This window comes from Octopus bimaculoides, chromosome 3 (genome assembly GCF_046866305.1).
Source record: "Octopus bimaculoides isolate indiv1 chromosome 3, ASM4686630v1, whole genome shotgun sequence".
NCBI lineage: Eukaryota > Metazoa > Mollusca > Cephalopoda > Octopoda > Octopodidae > Octopus > Octopus bimaculoides.
Genome location: NC_142930.1, coordinates 59,746,008 through 59,769,425, shown reverse-complemented (window position 1 = coordinate 59,769,425; position 23,418 = coordinate 59,746,008). Strand labels below are relative to the sequence as shown.

The 23,418-nt window shown below is 32.2% G+C and overlaps 1 protein-coding gene and 1 long non-coding RNA gene across 3 annotated transcripts in view; one reads left to right on the top strand and one right to left on the bottom strand.

Annotated features, from left to right (window-relative positions):
- Nucleotides 1–23,418, bottom strand: part of LOC106874729 (uncharacterized) — a 1,612,306-nt gene that overhangs the window by 1,004,399 nt on the left and 584,489 nt on the right. The window lies entirely within an intron of this gene.
- Nucleotides 753–23,418, top strand: part of LOC149136549 (uncharacterized) — a 42,478-nt gene continuing 19,812 nt past the window's right edge. Inside the window, exons 1-4 of the long non-coding RNA XR_016241060.1 lie at nt 753–906; nt 1,700–1,817; nt 5,541–5,628; nt 9,082–10,320. This is a non-coding gene — a long non-coding RNA (uncharacterized LOC149136549). The remainder of the gene's footprint in view (nt 907–1,699; nt 1,818–5,540; nt 5,629–9,081; nt 10,321–23,418) is intronic.

The window sequence follows — 23,418 nt, the reverse complement described above, 5'->3', positions numbered from 1 at the left end:
TTCCCGGTGGAGTGCATCTGAGAAAACAAGTTAGAGGAAAACAACCAATAATTTGTCTATTTGGCTGGAGACGATTTTGAGCATAAGGTTTTAAAAAAAAATTCTTATCAGTTATATTAGGTATGTTTGAGTGAATGAGTTCAGTATTTTGATTTGTAGTGCTATATTTCTATTGTTGCATTTAATAGCTTATTCAAATAATTACAGTGACTTGAGCAGAATGCAATAATGTAATTAAAAAACAGGAGAATCATATTTTCCTTAAGATAAACAAAAAAACAGTTGGTATAAAGTGAAAAGTAAAATTCTAAATGCTGTAGGATTTAAATACTATAATAGCACATTCATTAACTATTAGGTCATTTATAACTTATATACAACACAAATTATAAAGTAATTCATTTATAGTGCATTACAGATTTTTTTATGAAATATAAAATATATCTTTGTAGTGAGATCAATTTCTATTATGGCATATTGAATATATTAAACTGATGTAGACTCAGCACCTTAATCTGTAAAAATTGGTCGTATTACCTATCATGTGAGATTTGAACATTGGTTGAATATTGTATGGAATTTGGATTGAAGGTCCAGTCACATTGTGTGTAATATATTCTCAAACAACTAATCCATAAGTGCTCTGGAGTCTTTCTTTCTATAAATTGGTGTGACTTAATATCTACAAGCAGAGTGGTGAGTGATTTGCATGAAGGCAAGTTATATTGATTTCCTGCTGTTATTCATCACAGTAAAATTAATATAAAGGAGCAAATGTAACCAACGACGACCCAGGCTGAAGTATCGAAATGATAGATGAACTACAACCACCAGAATTCATGATGCTTCTTTCTTGATCCACTGTATTACTGTATGGAGGAATAAAGTCTTGCTGTTATTTTAAAGGTTTGTGTCTTGTATTATTTCCATGAATGAACACACAACATATATTGCATGATGGTACACATGATTCAGTAGTAAAACCAAGGGAGACTTTAGACCACTGCAAAACCTTTTTAATACACATTCAGTTTTAACCTCACTGCAAAGAGTAAGCAAAGTAGTTATATCACAGGTTTTATCATTTCATGTGTAGAATAGAAAGAAAAGTGATATCAAATTGACCAGTTTCTATCTTGCATTTTCATCAAAATAGGTAAATTCATCTTTGCCCAAAGTGAGATTTGAAACTTACAGCTATTTATATTGTCCAGAAACCTGAACTGAATGAAACTGTTAGAGTTTGCTTAACAACACATGCACTGAAAATGTGAGGCAATCCATTTCTAGTGTGCAGTACTATGTTTCTTGGAATGTAAGGCAGAGATCCCCGTGGATCATTTGCTACCAGGCTGCAAAGAAATAATTAACTTGTTTAAAATTATATAATAGTTAAATTGAATATTGAACTTTAATTTTAAATGATTTGTTTAAATATTCAATATTCACCTACTCAATACTATCTATCATAACTGTAAGTACATTTTATAATTAATGCATATTTTTATAATTAATATGTATTTTACATCTACCTTTACTATCTATCATAACTGTAAGTACATTTCACAATCAATGTATATTTTTATTCATTTGTAATAATTTTCAACTAATTATCTAATCTCAACTAATTTTCAGATTTTAAAGAATGAGAGTCAAATAGATTATACACTTTTTCTTCCCTTTGCTCCTTTTATTATAGTTCTCTTTATCGAAATGCACTTCAGTTACACATATGTGCCACTACTAGTCCATGGAAAGATGGTCTGGCACGAAGTCAGTCAATGGTATAAAAAAAAATTGGAGACCACTGATGTAAGGTAAATATTTTGTAATAAACACTTACTTATTTGTATATAGTGTGCATTCATGAATTATGTAGAGTTCTATTCATGAACTCTGAAATCTTGGGAAAATATCACAAGTGAATAATACACATTGAATTTTCTTACACATTATGGTGTATAGAAAAAAGGAGTCTTAATTTAGAATTAGGATAATTGCTGACTATAATGCATTGAAAAGGGTCACATCCTAAACAAAACAAAAAGCAAATACAAAAATGACCTTTAAATTTTACCATTGCAGATAAAAATTGTATCTGCTGTAAAGTCAACATAGTGAAAACAAAAATTATTAGTTATCCAAAATATTTGAAATCACTATCTTAAGCTGAAATACAATATTTAAATTTTCATGAAGTTAAAAAAAATTTAAATACTCCATCCAGTATATAATTTCATGGGACATGAATTTTGTTGGCATCAATTTACAGAACAAATTTCTGATGAGAAAAAAAAGAAAACCCTGTTATATTGCTATCAATGTCAATTTTATTTTTTGATTACTTCATATCATAAAATATCCAATATAGACATAGACATACTTATAAAAATATAATAAACACTTGGCGCAACTATCAAACATATGCCCCATGGAATTATGTCATCAACTTTCAGTATCAAAGGCTATAATAGACATAATATAGAATGCTAACACTTTCATTATATTCCTGTTTAAATGTTTTCATTATAAAATACTTTTGTTCTCTTAATAGAAACATACACAGCAACAGTTGATTATGATAATTTGGGAATAGAAGTATTTCTTTCTTTCAGTTTATGTTTATATTTCAATAATGGCAGCACTTATGTATTATCTGTATTGATTATTTATTAATTTAATCTTCATATTAAATAACTGAAGTAGTATATTTGAGAATGGAAGCATCTACAGTCTAATTAAAGCAATTAAATAACAGAAGTATTTCACTTTATATTGCCATTCAGAAAGTATCGCATTCTAGCTTCCTGTACTCAAGATTGACAACAGTAATTTTACAGGACAAATGTTTGCTCATTGTACCGAACATTTAATATATTATAATTATTGTAGAAAAGTATATGAAATCATTATAATGATTTTAACTCTTCACTATACATCTATTAGCTTTGACAATAAATATAACTTGCTTTCAGTCATGTCATACTAAATACAACACACACCTGACTGGAACAAAATCAAGAGTATTAAGTTCTAGGATATTTTGCACTCCCCCAATATTTATGCTTAAAAATCTGTGGAAATGTGTATATTATACATGAATAAATTCAGTACTATGTTATCCTAATTGTGAGGGATAAACAAAGTGGTTATATAAGTAATTCTATGAGCCTAGGAAGAATTATCAGTAATTAATTATGAGCTTGAGTTCTCAGCTGTATCTAAGCCATACTAAAGTAACTGGAAACTCATTCTGATTATATCGGCATATGATGATTATTTTGCAGCACAATATTCTTATTGCAACTCATAATGCAAAGAAAATTATTACCATGTGAATATGTTTATCAATTCTGTGAAAAAGGAATAAATGTATCAGCAGATTTGTATTTACTCTTCTCTTATTCATCCTTATTCCTTTTATTCCTTTCAAATGCATGAAAGTATTTCACGTTTCTATTACTTTCTTTCATCTACCATAGCACAATTATACATTAGGGTGTAATATTTTATGCTTAAACAGCCTTATTTAAGAATGAAATAAATTCCAAATTAAAGCTGTATAGCTTGATTTTTATAGATTTGGTAAATTTCCTGTATTTACACTTCAAATATTTCAAAATGATAAAATTAATATTTGATGGAAACGTTATGGTTTCCATATACATTCCAAATAGTATATAGCTGTGTCGTGGATGACAAGCATTTTCTTCGAAATAATTTAACTTTTCATACTTTATGGAGTGATACTGAAGTGTGTTATGTTACAAATGCTTTATTTTCAGAAACTCATGTTGAGTGATAACTATTTAATAAGCACATTTTAATTGTAGTCAATGAAAGCAAGAAACAAGAAGGAATTCATTTTGAAAATTCAAGTTTATACTATTTCCTACTGTCTCTGAATACTTAGAATAAATGCAGATTTTGATTTCTACTTTAACGATATTTAATTTCTTATCTCCTGATGATTTTATTATTCAAAAGTTTGATGCGATTTTTCAACTGGGGACCAATCTTATTGACCTTTCTTGAACATAGTTGTATTACATGTAATTTGATAGCATTCAATTTCAACATCTACCATGTGTCATAATTTATAAAGCCTATGTAATACAGGCAACATCATTTCAATTGTAAAAATTATACATTAAAAACACTCAAACAGTTACAGGAAATAAGATATGAAATAACAAAAGCACTATAAACATTGGTATCCTAAAAGCAATTGGAAATAAAAACATGAAATGCTATTAGCTTTACATTTACATTTGGTGTGATACCTGCTAGTGAATGAATAAAGTTGGTTGATTCAATAAAAAAAAAAATTCTATGCATTTATCATATCAATATATCTGTTTGTTTCTGTGTATTAACTCTTCCATTATTGAGCATGGAAAACTGCTGGATTGCAACTAAAAGGATTTTTGTTGCTATCTATTTGTATCATGAATATTTATATGAATTTATAAAAAAATGACAGAATTTTTACTCTCAAAGGTAAAACTGCATTATTATTAGAGAGAATCATAAGAATTTTGAATACAAAATAAAATGAAAAAAATTGGTTTGTTTGCATCAAAAATTCATCTACTGAAGTAGATGCAACATATTCTTTACAATTTTCTATTGAGTATTCTTATTACATTTCTAAATAATATCGAATTTTTTTTTCAAGAAACAAGGAAATAATAGATTTTAATTCACTGTTAGTTGACTACACACTCACTCACATATATATATATATATATATATATATATATATCTATATATATACCATAAACACATGCACATGTTGCTTAATAGAAAAGATTTAAACTAAGTTTCTTAAAATTATTTTGTTTTATTTCCAGAAAAAATAGCAAATTGTAAAACAAAACTGAGAAAAAATATAAAGTATTCTTAAAAATCTTTAGAAAATAAAATAAATCTCACTATGTCTTTATTACTCCCACTGATTCTAATAATAAACGAATACCATCTCCAGCAAACTAATTGTTATAAAATTGTTACAGGAATTACTGGAAAAGAATTAATTTTGATAAAATTCTGGATTTCAAGTTTAAGTAAATTCTTCATTCTGGGAATACAATCTAAAATTATTTGATGGAGGTAAAATTAGTGTATTTACAAAGGAAAACATATCAAAATAATAACAACAAAGCATAACAAATTGAAATAAGCAAGTAAAATATTCATGGTATTGATAACCAAATTAAATAAATTCTTTGCGCCAGGCATGTGCAATTTAGAAAAAAAGCAAAACCACTAATAGACATTTTGTATGTGTGTACACACACGCACATACACACACACACAAGTGAATTTACAAAATATGAAGGCAGTTTCTTTCTATATTCTGTATCATGTAGAACACTGTAAATAGCATTCAAATTTAAAAGTGATTTGAAAACTGAATAAACCACCTCATAGTTGGTATTTGTAAAATAATTGAGTTCTATTGTGAGAATGTATCTAAAATTTGGTTGTTTGAATTTTATTATTTATTTCATATCCCAATTCCAACTGGCTAATGACAGGTTCACTGCATTTCTGATGGTGAGAGTGAAAAATGTATCTCAAAGTTGATGCAGAACATTATTTCTGAGGAACTTCATTCATAAATCGGTAATTTTTATGGTTTTCTTGGATTCTTAGAGATGCTTGTTTCATTTACACCATCAGCCAAATATACACACACACACACAAACATGCACACACATACATACACACATTTGTGTATGCATGCATATACAAAACACCATATATAACTTAGATAATTTAGATATGTTTTAGCCAAAGATTGGCCCAGGCCATATCTAACTTAAAACCACCATCTGATAGGATCTGTTGAGATATTTTTGAATCAAGTTTTGCAGTATCATGGCTCATTCATATGCTGCATACTGTTATTCACATCAAGTACCCAATTATAGAATTGTTATTTATTCTGACTAGTATCCAATACCCAAAGAAAGTTGCTATCAGGTAGTGTGACTCGAAAATGGAAAAAATCATACTCAACATTTCACTAAAAGATATACTCAAGAAGAATGAATACATTAAAAATCTCACAGAGAACATTAACTACATTAGATGTAGAATGAAATGAAAGGCATTCTTCTTCAACAGAAAGGATAGTACACAAGATGAACAAAAAAGAGGGGATATACTTGGACAGTAGTTTAAATTCCTGAAAATCCCACCTACTAACCAACACCTAGCAACATTCGATGTAAGCCCCAAGAAGACCTAAAGTAATTTCATGAGACTATGAAATGATTTTGATAGCAATCCCAAAGATAGACTGATATACCCCTTCAAATTGGTTACAGGCAGGATTAGCAAAATTATTATTGAAAGGGTAATATCAATCCTTAAATCTAAAATTAGACTATTACTGTGTACTGATACTCAGAAGGTAATTAAGTGATATAAAGAACTAGAGAAAAAAATAAAAGTAGTAAATGTATGCAACTTGACATAGCTAGCTATTACTCAACTATTAATCCAATTCTTCTGAATAAGGTCTTAATTTATGCTATGTGGATCAGAGATAGAAAATTATATTACATATGTAAGGAACAATGGTAGATTTCAATGGGGAACTTTGGTATAGATCGGACAGGGTAGATTCCTTTGATATAGCAATGGGATCTAGTAACTCTGCACAAATCACAGATCTAGCTGGAGTATACATCCTGTCTCAAATCGATTCTTGATTTCTATACATGGGGGTGATCTATAGAGGGATAATGCTCTCTTCATACTAGTAAGGTAGAATTGGAGAGAAATAGAAAACTACTTATGAAATTTTTCAAAAATTTTGAGTCATACATTATTTTAAGAATAATTACCATAAGGTAAATTTTCTAGATGCAACTTTTAGTCTGGATGTAGGGTTATTTGAGCCTTTCAGTAAGCCAAATGTGGGCCTGAGGTACATTAACATACAACACTACTCCCTACCAGATGAAGGATGTTGTCTTTCAAGTTACTTGGTGACCTCATTGCCGTTGCTACCTTTTAAAAAGAACTCAACATTCTCTGTAAATTTGTTTGTATTAGGAGAGGCATACAACCATAGAAATTATGCCAAAGCTGATAGTAGAGCTTGGCTCAGTCCACTGATTCACTGACTTTTGTCAAACCACCCAACCCATGCCAGCATGGAAGCAAGACATAAAAGGATGATGATGACGATTTTCTCAACATACCAAATGAAACAACCTACATCTTGCACTACCTTCCCTGCTCCAACACACCAATGCAACTTTGTCATCTCACTTTCCTGTCCTCCTGCTGCCAACTGAATCATCACTACTCTGCTGTCCCTTAAATACCTGTGTTACACAGCTCACTGCACCCCACTTCTCTCTCTCACTTTCCTTTTGTACACTCTGTTACATCTTTACCACTATCTTCTCTCTCACTCTGTCTGTCTGTCTGTCTGTCTGTCTGTCTGTCTGTCTCTCTCTCTCTCTCTCTCTCTCTCTCTCTCTCTCTCCATGACTGGGGCAGTCTTGTATTGCCTCTACAGCAAGACAGGTTTCTGTCCCTCTATCATAGTTTAAACTCTCATCACCTGGCACAAAGCCACCTCCCTCAATACCACTCCCCTCACAGTATGCTCTGAAGTGGTTAGCATTAGAAACCATGCCAAAACTGACAGCAGAGCTTCATGCAGTCTTCTGGTTTAGGAGCTCCTGTCAAACTATCCAACTCATGTCAATATGGAAATAAACATTTGATTTAATTAGCAGATTTTTTTATAGATTTGAAAATAAAAATCTTCCACAAGAAATAACAACTAATAAAACTAACATTAAGAAAAATAAGAAAAGAATTGTAACTTGGTATCAGGCTTCTTATGCAAAGAATGTGAAAACGAACATAGTTATGATGGTCATTAATAGACTAATGTAAAGCCTTCCCTCAAAGCATAAATATGACAGTTATTTAATTGAGTTATAGTTGAATTCTTATATCCAATAACAACTAACCTAGCAGATAATACTGACTACTCTAATATCTCTAAAATAACCAATACACTGAATGCAACTCCATTGCCAGCTGAAACACAGATAATCTCTCTTATCAATGTAGTATAAGAAACCTAAATGTTGATAAAATCCCTAGTTTTCAAAATATGGCTAGCGACCCTAGGAATAAAAGTAGGAGCAATGATGTAACCCCCTTAAACATGCAGTCTGAAATAAAATGTATAGGAAAAATGCACTCTAAAATTAAAAGTTTAAATAAAACTAATTCTAACTTGAGATAATACTAACCATCAAAAAAAAAAGAGGTGCAATGATATAAACTTAACTTATACAAACTAAAGTATTCAGAGTTGTGTAAGAGAATTTCCTACTTCCAAAAGCAAAAACAAAGTAAAATAAAAAAAAACACACTAACTTAATACATATACACATACATGCAAGTATGTGTTTATTGTGCTTATGCATGTATATATATATGTATGCATGGGTGACTGCTGGTCTTCCATAAACAACCTTGCCCGGACTTGTGCCTTGGAGGGTAACTTTCTAGGTGCAATCCCATGGTCATTCATGACTGAAGGAGGTCTCCGCAATGTATGTATAGCCCTGAGGCTATATTTTGCTCATTTCTTATTTATTTCATCTTTGCCCATCGTCTTGAATCCCATTTATTCACTTTTGTATGTCTACTCTGTATTGTTTTGTTTGCTCTTGGCCCTATATTCTCTGCAACTTTCATGGGCACCACATGTATGGTAAGTTCTGTCTTATCATTAATGGTGCAAAACTGGGTAATGCCATTTGGTTGTTAACTGATGAAGAATTAGGGACCTTCTGTGTCTGTTTTCCCCCTGGTTGTAAACTCAGTATATGTTATGTCATTTGTATATTTACAACACAATACATTTTTTTCATTTATTAAGTAATGGAATACAACAAACTCTGACTTGTATTAACAGTTTTTTATATATACACAGTCATAACAGAAATAAATAGTTTAAACATAAACATCGTTTTATGTTTATTCTAACTTGTAAAGGTTTATATATTTTTATTAATTGACATTTTTATGTTTCAGATTCTATATGTGACTGTTTAATCATCATGCCATGTACAAAAGAAGCCTTAAAACTGTCTGAATTTCAAAGAAGCTGTATTGTGGGTTTTTCTGAAGTTGGTCATAATCAGCGTAAAAATCGCAGAAAACATTAGGATCCTTCTTTCTACAGTTAATAGTGTGATTGTGCAATACACTGGAAAGGGGAAGGAGTCCACATCACTTCACCCAAGTTAACCAGGACCCTCTGACAGGACCCTTTGCTTTGCTAAGGGAAGTGTGGAGGATAATCCTCTCTGCACGTCCTCTGATATAACAGAACAAGTTGATGCCAGTTCCAGTACAGCTGTCAGGTATCTCTACAAACTTGGTTACTATGGCAGAGCAGCAAGAACGAAACGACTTCTTTGATTAGTCAACATCAAGCAGAGAAAAGATTGGACCAATGAGATGGTGGAAAGGCCACTAGCATTTTGGGACACTGTCATATTTTTGGATGAGCCAAGATTTACTGTATTTCCTGACAGTGTGGGTCTGGAGACTCTGTGATCAAGAATTTGATGTGAAAATATTATACATATTCTGTGATCTTCTTAACTATGGAGATCATAGAAAAGAAACTTGAAGTGTAATGAATTCTCTTTGCTGTTTTCTTTTGTTATATAAGGATACACATGGTGTTCTTAATACTGGTTATATGTTATGCAATTGAAATATTAAATCACACTGTATAATCTTTTCTACCACAGACACAAGGCCAGAAATTTTGGGAGTGGAGGATAGTTGATTAAATCAACCCCAGAGCGCAGTTGGTACTGATTTGTCATCCCTGAAAAGATAACAGGCAAAGTCAACCTCAACAACACTTTAACTCTGAACACAGAAGAAGACAAAATGCTACTAAGCATTTTATCTGGCATGCTAACAATTCTGCCAGCTTGCAACCTTAATCACATCAAATAATGATATATATAATAGGGTCCACTGGGGATTTCATTTTGATGTATGAGCATATATTAGATCAATCAAACAGATGACCCACTCTCGTTGAATCAACATTCAAAATAGCTGAGTATTCAACAGACATGTGTAATGTTAATGTAATTCTCAAACAGAATCACCATGAACCAAAGAACTTTTATATAGTTATGGTCTACCCAAATTCACTCATAAAACTTGGATCAGCTCAAGTTAAAGATACTTGCCCAAGATGCTACGCTGGATCAAATCAGGTACCATATGACTGTGGAGCAAAATTCTGTAAGTATGCAGTCATGCTTCCATATGTATGTATGTGTATATATATATATATATGTATATATACATACACATGCGTGTGAATATATAAATATACATAGGGAGAAAAAGAGGGAGAGACAGAGGGGCGAAAGAGATGGGGGAGAGAGAGAGAGAGAGAGAGAGAGACAGACAGACAGACACACACACACAGATCGATGCATAGATGGATAGACAGATATACACACATGCACTTCTTCATAGTTACCATCTTCCAAATGAAATTACAAGTTATTAGTCTGTATTCAACCAAAGTAATAGATGAAGACACTTGCCCAAGATGCAATGCAAAGTCCTTAACAACAGTTTAGTCAATATTCATACTTAAAACCGTTTTATCACCAATAATTATTCCCTTATACTGAGATGGAAGACATATCAATTATTTAAACTCAAGACTGTGAAACACAAAACATTCTCATAAAACATTTAACTTATACTAACTGCACTGCTGTGCTTATCTCTATGCAAAGAGGCAGAGCATATGAGGCAAATTAATTGCAAAGTATACTGAAATGTTGTGGGGTTACTTTAGATAGTGGAGACGCAATGGCCCAGTGGTTAGGGCAGCGGACTCATGGTCATAGGATCGCAGTTTCAATTCCCAGACCGGGCGTTGTGAGTGTTTATTGAGCGAAAACACCTAAAGTTCCACGAGGCTCCGGCAGGGTGTGGTGGCGAACCCTGCTGTACTCTTTCACCACAACTTTCTCTCACTCTTACTTCCTGTTTCTGTTGTGCCTGTAATTCAAAGGGTCAGCCTTGTCACACTGAATATCCCCGAGAACTACGTTAAGGGTACGCATGCCTGTGGAGTGCTCAGCCACTTGCACATTAATTTCACGAGCAGGCTGTTCCGTTGATCGGATCAACTGGAACCCTCGACGTCGTAAGCGATGGAGTGCCAACTTTAGATAATTGAAGGACTGTAGGTATACAAATTATTGAAATATATAAATTATTAAAGTATAAATGAATGAAATACATCTGGTGTAGAGTTTTGAAACAGAACTGTTGTATTGCAATATATATATATATTTTTACTTATATTAAAATGATTTATGTCAAGTGAAAAAATTTAGCAGAAAGTATATTTACATTAATATCCAAATGAAAGCGATAGAGATTAGAACAGTAAAACTGGCAATTATATTTGAAATAATTGTCAATATGAGGATTATGCAAACTAGAGCAGACTTGAATAATGTATTGATGGTTATTAATATTTTAATTAGAAGCTAAAGTACATGACTTTGCATACAAATAAAAATTGATTTGTTTTTATTTAGCCAAAGCCATTCCAAGCTGGGAATTCATTATCTATATTTTATTTTTATGCGGTTTTTTTTTCCTGTTGTTTAGTCTGCAGAGGAGGGACATGTCTATAACATTTTCAGATGTGTAATAATAGTGAAGCTGTTATTCAGTTAGAACATCTGTAAGTTGATGTCTACATAATTACAAACATTATATCCAGGAAGCTGCAGCATGGGGAACAATAACTGAAAAATTCAGAATCAGGGAGAAAGAAGAGGAGCATAAGCAAAAGGGTAGGTAACTAGTGATAAGTCTCCAAACCATTGAATTAGTAACAGAAAAGAAGTCAGTGACTGTAGTCTGTTACTGAGTAGAACCTTGCCAATCACTGAGTGACTTTCTAGATGCTTTCAGAAATCTTCATGTTTCAGTAGTATTTCCCAAATATGTGACAAGTACACTGAATGTGGGTCAAATTTCAACTTTGTAGAAAATCATAATGGGATTTGAATATTTTCCTTCCCATGGAGAGAAAGCTTTGTGAGATGTAGTTTTGGTAATGTTACAGGTATAAGTTTGCCTTAAGAAATTACTAAAAATTGCAGAAAATTTGAGAGCTTTAATGATGTGTTGATCATGCAAAGGCATAGTCTTGTATTCTGTTTTATTAATATGTGCAGCAATTGGTTGACAGCTTTCCTGACAACTGGTGTATGTCTCCAGTCAGTAGATCTGGTTATAGCAACCATATCAGTTGTCACAATAGAAGGAGATTGACGGCGATAAAAGGGATGGGTTTTTTTCTGAGTTTCATCATCCCATTTGAGTAATTGGAAAGGAGAATGTAAAGCTGGTTGATAGTAGGGTCAGAGATAGTGCATCTATAAACTGAAACAGGTCTTTATAGAAAAAGAAGAGTTTTTCAAGAACAAGAAGCTAACTTTGACATGCACAGTTCAGTAGTAATGGAAAAGACACTATCAAAGTCAAGTTCTAATCCCTAAAACAGAGCATTCCAGCATGACCATTCTATTTTATTCGCAAGCATGGAATTCTTTATCCAAAGTAACCTTCTGTTTTTCATGAAGTTAAGGGAGTGATCTGAAAAATATTTGACTGCTATTTCTAACAGCTCAAGCAACTAAATAGAGACTCTCAGTCGATTTGTTGGACTGAATCAACAGATGAGAATGAGCTAAAATTAAATTAGCATTTTAAGAAAATGTAGATATTATTTTAACTCATTGATTGTAGACGAAAATTTTGTGTTTGTATATTAATTCTCCAAAAATGCATAAAAAACTTACTGGGGGCACGGTGCCAAACTTTAGTTCATAATTTATGTATTCCAGATTTGTAATAAGTCATTGTTCTGTGAATAATCATTCCTTGTAAGAAATATAATTAGTGGTAATGCCTTCCTCTGCATTTCTCTAGATTCTACATTCTTCTAAACTATTATGCCTTTCAACTAAGTAAATATGTGAGATGAAAGTATAATGTGTACTGACTGCATTGTTAATTATAAAATGAAATCAAATTTGATATTTAATACAAAGTTTTTACATATCTGTGATGGCAGTATTTAGCCAAAAACTTAAACTTTGCTAAATTTATGAAACAGAAAATATGACTTCCAAACTAATTATTTATGCTTCAGGAAAAATATCAGAATATTCAAGAGGATAACAGACACCCATGTCAATTAATATAAGAGTGCTGATGAAAGACATAAACGACGACTAGATTTGTTTTAAATTCGTTTCATATCCATTTAAACACAACTAAACCAACTGAAAGAGAAGTTTCAATTCAGCAGAAGGAGTAAAAGAAAATATCTATTAATTATACATTACCATCACTGCATACAGAAGTGAGCAGTACTATGCAACAATACATGCTTAATATTAAATGGAGTGGGCATTTGAAAGAATTAATTAATTTTTCTTCTGCCTCTTCTTCTCTTTGTGTTTTAAGAGATTAACCATGTATGAGAGTTTAATGAATTGACTAAAACATATTTTGCTTCAGAAATTATCTGTATCACTATTGCTACTAATCTTATCATTAATTATTACAGGCACCAATGTGAGTCAGTTATCAAGGTATTTGATATCTTAGATTTCTCTTATGGATTCAAAACAGTGTATTTAATTTTTACAACCCAAAGAGTTTATATTTACAGAAATGTTGATATTACTCCTGAACAACAAGTAATGCAGTGACAGGCACAAATTTTGGGGGTTGTTCAGTTGGGCCAACGACATAGCTGTAGTATAATCAACCTATAAACACTTTTAGTATTTAAAAATATTTTAAAATTTATAATAAACTCAAATACCCATTTTCTAAATACTTCATATTATAGTGAAGAAAGCTAAGAATATTTGTCATAAACACTCATCTTAGAGATAAATACAATAAACAGAAGAACTGTAAATTTGGTAGGTAAACTATAAAGCTGTTAGCTAATATTCATCAAATAACTGGAAAATGAATTTCTTGTACTTCTTTTCAATAAAATAAAGAACATTGTTAGTTTATTAAAACAATGTTAAAACATGCAACTTAAATGTAATTTCATGGTTTGTCTTGTAGGATTTACTTCTGCCTTCTTCATGAAATATATCACTTTCAATTATTATTTATTTTTTTAAATACTCAGATAGTTTATATTGATACCCTTTTCAAGATATAAGGAACTCCAGATTCAGAAAACCAAAAGATCAACAATTTTTTATCTGAGATAGACTAATGTTCCTATTATTAACCCACAAATACAATTAACAAGTACTGATGTGTTTATATAATAAACAAATCTTTGATTCTTCTGACATGTTTTTCTTAAACAGGTATTAAGTTAATTAAATTCTACCATAGTAGTAGAAAAATGATAGCACACATGACCTTCAGTAGTATTTCCAAGAATGGTGGGGAAGAGGAAGGAATAAATCCTGATTTATGGCTGATCCTCAGATCAGAGACTTGTGCCCAATACTTGCAAGAGAAGATACTAAAAGACACTGAAGGTTAAATTTTATTAGTAAATTAGGTAACAGGTTAAGTCTACCTTCCAAGAACAAGTGCAATCCATTCAACTGACTTCCACACAGTTTCTGTCCACCAAATTCACTCACAATGCTGATGTCAAGTCAAATGCTTTGGTTTCAGAACACAAGCAAAGTGCCATGTAGTTGAATCAAAAGAACATCTCAACTGCACAGTTACGTCTGTGTCTCAGTATGTCAAAGCTAATAAATAATAATAGTATAGATGTAATAAATCTAAACTATTATAAGAGTCACAGCCTTATTATATTTCATAGTCATGCACATCCGTAAAATAATTTGGTAATGAAATACCTAATCTACAGGGTGTCCACAAAGTCTGGGTACATGGGGATTAACACATACTTTAAGAAATTATTATTTCTTATATTTAATTGTTTATGTTATGATTTTATTTACTCCATGTACCCAGACTTTGTGGACACCCTGTATAATATATGTGGATATTACAATATATAGAATTTTTCCATTTGCTATATTCTTTAATATTCATTATTTTATAAGGTTCAAAACGTTTATCACGTTACCTATATCATTTGTATTATATTCTCACTCATATCTTTGATAAAGTTTTATTATTTAAAATATTCTGAACATACATTGTATCTACAAGAATATATATATATATATATATATATATATATATATATATATATATATATATATTAGATATGTTAAACAACATAAATTTCTGATAATTTATTTCTCATATCAAATTTCCCAAAAAACACCACTTGATAGATGTTCAAAAATAGAAGATATATTTCATTATACAAATCAAAAGTTGACAAAATGTAGCAAAAATATTGATTGGTTTCCATGGTAAAATATTTGATATTGAAAAGAAAAATGCCATTCCATCAAGTGTAAATGCATCTTCAGTTGCTGACATGTTTAACACGTTCTTCATTGACTGAAAAAATATTCACTCTAATTTCTACTCCTTTAATCTCGTTATTCTGTGTGATAAAATTACTGACAGTGTAATTTTATCTCTAAGTACCCTTAGCCTAACAAAGGATCAAGAATTAAAAGAAATTTTTTTCTTCTTTAATTATCCCTCAATTTGATGTTTGTCTTCATGGTATTCCTAATATTTTTTTTCATAAAAATACCTGTCACATAGAGTAGGCTACATTAAAAATGAAAATTTAATATATGGTCTGATTATCAACATTTTGGTAACTTATCACATAGTATTTATTAAATTACTCCCTTATTTCAGGGAGTAATTTAAAATTTGTGCAGAGAAATTTAAGAAAAAATACTCATTAAAAAATATATATATAGGCACAGGAGTGGCTGTGTGGTAAGTAGCTTGCTTACCAATCACATGGTTCTGGGTTTAGTCCCACTGTGTGACATCTTGGGCAAGTGTCTTTTACTATAGCCTCAAGCCGACCAAAGCCTTGTGGGTGGATTTGGTAGACGGAAACTGAAAGAAGCCCATTTTACATATATATACATATATATATATATATGTATGTATTTGTGTGTCGCTGTTTGTCCCCCCAACATTGCTTGACCACTGATGCTGGTGTGTTTACATCCCTGTAACTTAGCAGTTCAGCAAAAGAGATCCGATAGAATAAGTACTAGGCTTACAAAGAATAAGTTCTGGGGTCAATTTGCTCGACTGAAGGTAGTGCTCCAGCATGGCCACAGTCAAATGACTGAAACAAATTAAAGAATAGGATTGGAAAATATAGTACCCCATGCTACTATCTATTAGTACATCTCTAAACATCTTATATTTCAAAATGCGGTGGGGAGAAATGCTGGACATGTACTTTAAAAAAAGAAAAACTCTCTGATTTTGATAAAAATAGCATGTGATATTAATGTTTTTCATAACTACAATTATCATCATTTGTTGTTACAGGCGTTATCATAGTAATAGACATCATTATTGTATGTTCCTAAGAGATCTCTGTATTGTTCTAGATCAATGAAATGTTTTAACGATACAGATACATTATACACATTAACTGGCATAAGTCTGGAAAGAATGCTCAGTATGTGGGAAGTACAAGTGAGAAAATGAAATGTGCACTGGAGTCCATTCATTAAAATTTGAGAAGTAATTTCATAGCTACCAAGATATCCTTAATTGTTTATGATTATTCAGGTGGCAAAGATATATATATATATATATATATATATATATATATATGATGATCATCATCATCATCATTTAACATCTGCTTTCTATGCTGGCATAGGTTAAACAGTTTGACTGGAACTAGCAAGCCGGAAGGCTGCACCAGGTTCCAGTCTGATTTGGCATGGTTTCTATGGCTGGATGCCCTTCCTAACGATGTTTAGAGCTGTACTAACAGATAGTAGCGAGGGATACTATATATATATATATATATATATATATATATATATATATATATAAGTGTGTGTGTATGTATATATATATATATATGTGTATAGGTGGAGAGAGAGAGATGCATAGTTTCGTACTTAAGTGTGTTGCACTCATGGTTGTGAGATCATGGTTTTGAATGTCAGACCAGCTGTACATTGTATTCTTGAGTAAAATGCTTCATGTTGCTCCAGCCCACTCCTCTGTAAATGGGTAACCCTGCAATACTGACTACTGACCAGGGGGTTTGGAGGCATGTTTGCCAAGTCAGTGGAGTAGCATCACTCAAAAGCTGAAAAAAACAATGCAAAGTACCTTGTGACCAGCAACATGTAACAATATCTGATAGTCTAGTTGATCATGTCATCACATGCTACACACACATGTATCTATATCTATATATAGATGCACACATGGTTGTGTTGTTAAGAAATTCTTTTCTCATCCATAAGAAGGCAAATTCAGTCAAATTGCATGACACTTTGTGCAAGTGTTTTCTACTACAGCCCCAGGATAATTAGTGAGTGGATTTGGAAGACAGAAACAGAAAGAAGTCTGATGTGTGTGTGTGTGTGTGTGGTCTTTTATTTTTAATTGGCATAAAGTTGCATATGTAACTAAAAGGCCCAGAGTTTCGTACATGTCACTTATCTATCTGATAATAATCTGCATCAACAAATTCTGTCTAACTCATGAGAACCTGAAAAAATAGACATTAAAACAGTGATGATGATGGTGACTATATATATATATATATATATATATATATATATATATATATATATATATATAATAATTTTCCAGAGGATGTAGCAACCGTTACCAATATAGCATAAGAACTTACCTTAGGGGATCATTAACTAGATTCCTTAAGGGTCGTTCTCTTTTGAATATGAAAATTTAAAAGTTAAAAACCTTATAATATATATATATATATATATATATATATATATATATATATATATATATATATATATATATATATGTGTATATATATATATACCATGACTGTGGATCACAATAGGTAGCCCAAACTGTGCAAGTGCTCTACTCAACACTTAAACACATTAAACTTATATCTATTGTCCAAAATATTAATTTCATATATGTATATATATATATATATATATATATATATAATATATATATATATTTAATTATATGTATTTATTTTATCCTAATTAATAATAATTCGGATAGAATAAATGGGTTAATAGAAACCAGGGTAGCAAAGATCACAAAATAACTGTGGTGTAATTCCTGTTTGTGAGGCAGAAACTCCTTGATATTTTGGGTATTTGAGTATATATAAATTTAAGGAATGGAGTGAACGCATGTTATAACTGCATACTTTATTCCGACATATGTTTCGAAGAATTACAAATTATGCGATCCATAGGAATCGTCGATGTTAAAAATGTAAACTTCTCCTCAGGGAAATGTATGGGAACCATCTTAAACTTAAGACATTATGACTGAGTATGAGAACTATAGTTGGATAACCTTATCCGACTATAGTTCTCATACTCCGTCATAATGTCTTAAGTTTAAGATGGTTCCCATACATTTCCCTGAGGAGAAGTTTACATTTTTAACATCGACGATTCCTATGGATCGCATAATTTGTAATTCTTCGAAACATATGTCGGAATAAAGTATGCAGTTATAACATGCGTTCACTCCATTCCTTAAATTTATATATATATATATATATATATATATATATATATATATAAATATGTTCACATACATATATATACATACTTATACATACACACATATATATATACACACACACATACATGTGTGTGTACATGCACTCAGAGATACATGCTGTAAAAATGCAACAACCTCTGATCATAACATATTTTCTTGAATGCCAGTCTCAGCTGAGTGAATAATAACACACTTCTATTTTTGCATCTAAGGTGTCTCTTTTAAATGCTACGAATTATCTCAGTTTGGTTTCTTTATCTGATGCCATTCCAAGAACAACTAACTACATCAACATTGCTCTTTAACCTATTTTCATAAGTTCAGTTCACCCCACTTCTTCAGCCAACATTACTTAAATTATGATCCCAACTTTCCAGTCTACTGTAAGCTTCCCACCATTTCCAACAAATCCACTAGCCTACCACAAACTTCTCCCACACTACTACTACTACCACAAGGGAAGCATTCTTAATAGTATGGTGGATAAGTTCAAGAACAGTGAAGGTAAGCAAACACATACAATAACCATGTTAACTAGTCATTTACATGCAACTGAAAAGCTTAAAAATCTTCACTTTATCTGGGTGTATTTTGAAAAGTAGAGGAGAACTAGCATGATTTTTCTTTTTTTTCTTTGCTTCCATGCAAAAGAATTTAAAATGTCTTCAATCCTATTCCTGCACCAGCGCAGAATTTGGATTGCTCACTGGCTGACCCGACATCTTTCAGTCAACTCAAATGACAATATGAGCTATGACATGAAAGTAAATTAAAATATTAATTCCATCTAAGAAGTATATTCCCCCACCACACAGGATAAAAACATGTTCTTATGTACAGTATGTAATACAAAAGATATCAAGGAACCCACAGAAAACTTTGTTACCAAGTTGTGCAAAAATTACCATTTTTATATCAAATCAAGTAATTGATTTTGCAACAAAACTTCTGCCATGAAATCAAACAATGTTATCTTCCCTTACAAAACATTTCTTCTCAGTAGATAGTTACCATATTTTATCAGTGATTCTATTGGTCTGTGTGAGCTAATGTAATAATGAGGTTTTAATGATATCTTGGATGAAGGAACATTTTTCATGATGTTAAAGCAATCACAAATGGCATCAGCTGTATGACAGTGAATCTTATACCAAGGCAAGCGGGAGGGAACCAAAAGTCAAGTGATGTTAAATGAGTAAGAGGGTGATTTGAGAGATCATTTTTTGGACTGTGGGTATGGTCTACAATGAAATTGTGGTTAGAATATCTGCCTTTCCCAGCATGTAAGCATGTAGCCAGTAATTGGGGTAGTAAGAGTCTCTGAATTACATAGCAAGTTCATGTAAGACGAAGTGTAGGAAGACTGGAAGAGGCTGACAGTTGATGTGATGCACTACCAAGGAAGATTGTACCTCCTGATGATTGACTGTAAACTAATGTGAATTGTGAAATGTGGAGAAATCAAGATGAGGACTGCAGCTGATTTTGCAAGGGAGCTGTCCAAGATATTCCAGAAAAAGGGCCCAGTAGAAGAACTACTGAAGGACAACATCACTGCATTTTGTTCAGGGCTGCTGAAGGAAATGTCTGATAGGTGTAAAGTCAGATGCTTCTTCATAGCTGCATATAGACTAAATGGAGAGAAATTTGTGGAAAGACACATTATTACAATCGAGGGTGGGGTTGCTTGATTTCCCCTTCCTTCATTGTGACAATCATCTGGTACAACAGGTTATCTAGGGCAGGATAAGCTAAGTAGTAGGCCACAAAGAGTATAGTTCAGGTATGAATGGAGATGACCAAACACAGTATGGCAACATTTTGAGGAGGAATAAGAACCTGTATCTGCTCAGATTGAAGAAGAAATTTGGTTGAAACCTAATGCATAGTGCATGACTCAATGGGAGAAGGAAGAAAGATAGAACTGAATTCCTGAAACAAATCTATTAGTTGGTGGAATTCCACTTCACATAATGGACATTTGAAGAGCCATCAGCTACTCAGGTGATGAAGGAGACAAGGAGAGGGGTGAGGCCAGCACTACAACCTTGCAGAGGTCACAGAGGTAGTGATATCCACCTAAGTAGATGGACAAATTTGAAATGGAGTGAGGGTGCTCTCAAGTGATCTTTAGATCAAGGTGGCCTGTGACATAGTGGGTGATATTTAAAGGCAAGCAGCAGAGAGCAACAGAAAGACCTGAATGGAAGTGAAAAATGAAGTGTTGTCAGGTGTAGAAAGGGGACATTTGGAAGGTATTTTTGGAGTGCACAGGTTGGCTAAAACGCACATGCAATTGGACTCACTGCATATTCCAGTTTCTGGCCAGTGGTTGGGGTAGTGAGGGTTTCTGAGTGGCATAGGAAATTCAAGTCAGCAACTGAGTTCCCTTCAAAGTCATTCTCAGAGGTTAAAGTAAGAGAAGTCTTGTCCTTTATGCCACAAGTTGTGAGTGTGTGTGTCTTTATATATGGATGCAGCTTAGAAGACACAAGTTAGCCATTCAGAAACACACAAAGGCTGTTAACATCACATAAAAAATTATTGTCTGTAACATGAGATCAAACTTTTGGTCGCTTGAAACTACAACCTGGTCTTCCATGCTGCAATCGTTTTAGTTTCAACACATGATCTCAGATCAAAACACAAATTCACATACATATACACAGACACAATATATACTACAGTATACCATGCAAATACATCTTTGTAAATCAACTGCTGGCTACTGATCATCATGATTTCAATATGGAGTGTATTGCCCCTCTAATGATTCATAGTTAACATAAGCTTCCTGCAAATATCTGAGGATTCATAAAATAAATACACAGCAACACACACACATGCAAACACACTTTCACAAATATAAGAAGCAACATGGGTATGTGGATCAATCAGGCTCATGTTTTTCAGATCTGCAAATATTTTCATTGCATAGTTTGAAACATCACTATCTAGAAAAGTAAGGTGGTGGGAAATACCAAATCTTCTAGGAATAATACCTATGAAAGATAAGCTAGATAATCAATTTATATTGATTTTAATTCAGAACATGCTACTAGAGGTAAGAGAGAGATAACACATTTAACTTTATCATATTTGATATAAATAAAAACTCTGCCTGCATAAAATATATTTTATTTCAATGTTTATTTGATTTTATTATAAGTTTAGAAAGCAATTGTCTTGTTTGATAATCCATGATTATATCTATTTATTTGAAGTAGGGGTATCTGTAGCGTTTGAGGCTTCTATATTTAGTGTAGAGCAGAATATGGATGATCAAAAACACTGGAAATAAATTTATTGACTATTTTGTTATTCATTTTATACAGCAATCTCCAGGAGGTATTTGATTATTTCATGTAAACAGATAAACAATTGAGGACTTTAAAAGCCTACTTTTGTAAATTTCAATGTCTTTTCATGGTTGTTAGCTGATGTGAGTCTTAGAATGTGACAGAAACATTCAGTTTTCTGACATAAAGCAAAATTTACAATTCTATTTTCAAATACACACTGTCATCACTTTCCCTCCCTTTCGTTATCTCTCACTTTCCAAAGGTAAAAGTAATTCACAGTTATTGTAAGTGACAGTATTTATTGATGAGATATTTGGGGAATCGTTTTAATGTTCCTATTTTCATGGAACCAATGTTTTTCACTTAATCAAAATGAATGGTGGTTCTTTAGTTAAGATAGCTATGATCTATCCTAGTAATTATTGTTATAATACCTGAAGGACAGACTTAATGAACTAGAAAGAATTCTTAATTAAATATTAGTCGATGGGGTTTGTGATATTCTCCTACTATAGAATGCTTGTAGATAACTAGTTCTTGAAGTGAATCTGAAAAGTGTAGAGAGAAAGTTTCAGTTGTCCTGGAATACTGTATAATTTTTTTTTTTTTCAGGAAATAAGCAACAATTCTGGGAAAACATTAGCCAAGACTTGTATGTGTGTGTGTGTCTGTGCATGAGCTTGTATGTGTGTGTCTCTGTGTGTGTATCATGTAAAATGTAGCCAGTACACTCTATGAAACGGGTAGCATTAGGAAGGGTATCCAGTCATAGAAACTATGCCAAAGCAGACATTAGAGCTTGGTTCAGTCCTTGGGCTTACCAGCTCCTGTCAAACTGTCCAACCCATATCAACATGAAAGACAGATGTTAAAAGATGATGATGATGATGATGATATGTTGTTGACAGCATATATATTCCCTTAGAATGAATTATGTTACTTTGAATATTTACATATGTATGTTTTCCTGGTTTTATTATTTTAATTTTACATCAATAAAAATAGGAATGGTTTCTAGCCTAGAAAAAAGGCTCTTTCATTGGAATTTAGACAACATCAACGGGATAGTCCTGCTTGCATGTATGTATTGTGTGTGTAAGTATGTATATATCTAAGCGCACATGTATGCATGCTTACATATATGTGTATAAAGCGTGTTTGTATAATGTCCATGTGCACACATTCCTGGGTGCAGGCATAGATGTCATTGCATATGCAGATCTTATTACAGGCTAAATATCTTGATTGTTTTCCATATTTTGACAATGCATTCATGGTTTGAAGCTGTATGAGTTTTCTTCTGGTTTTATGAAGTTCATTTTCTCAAGATTAGTACTGAAATAGTGAA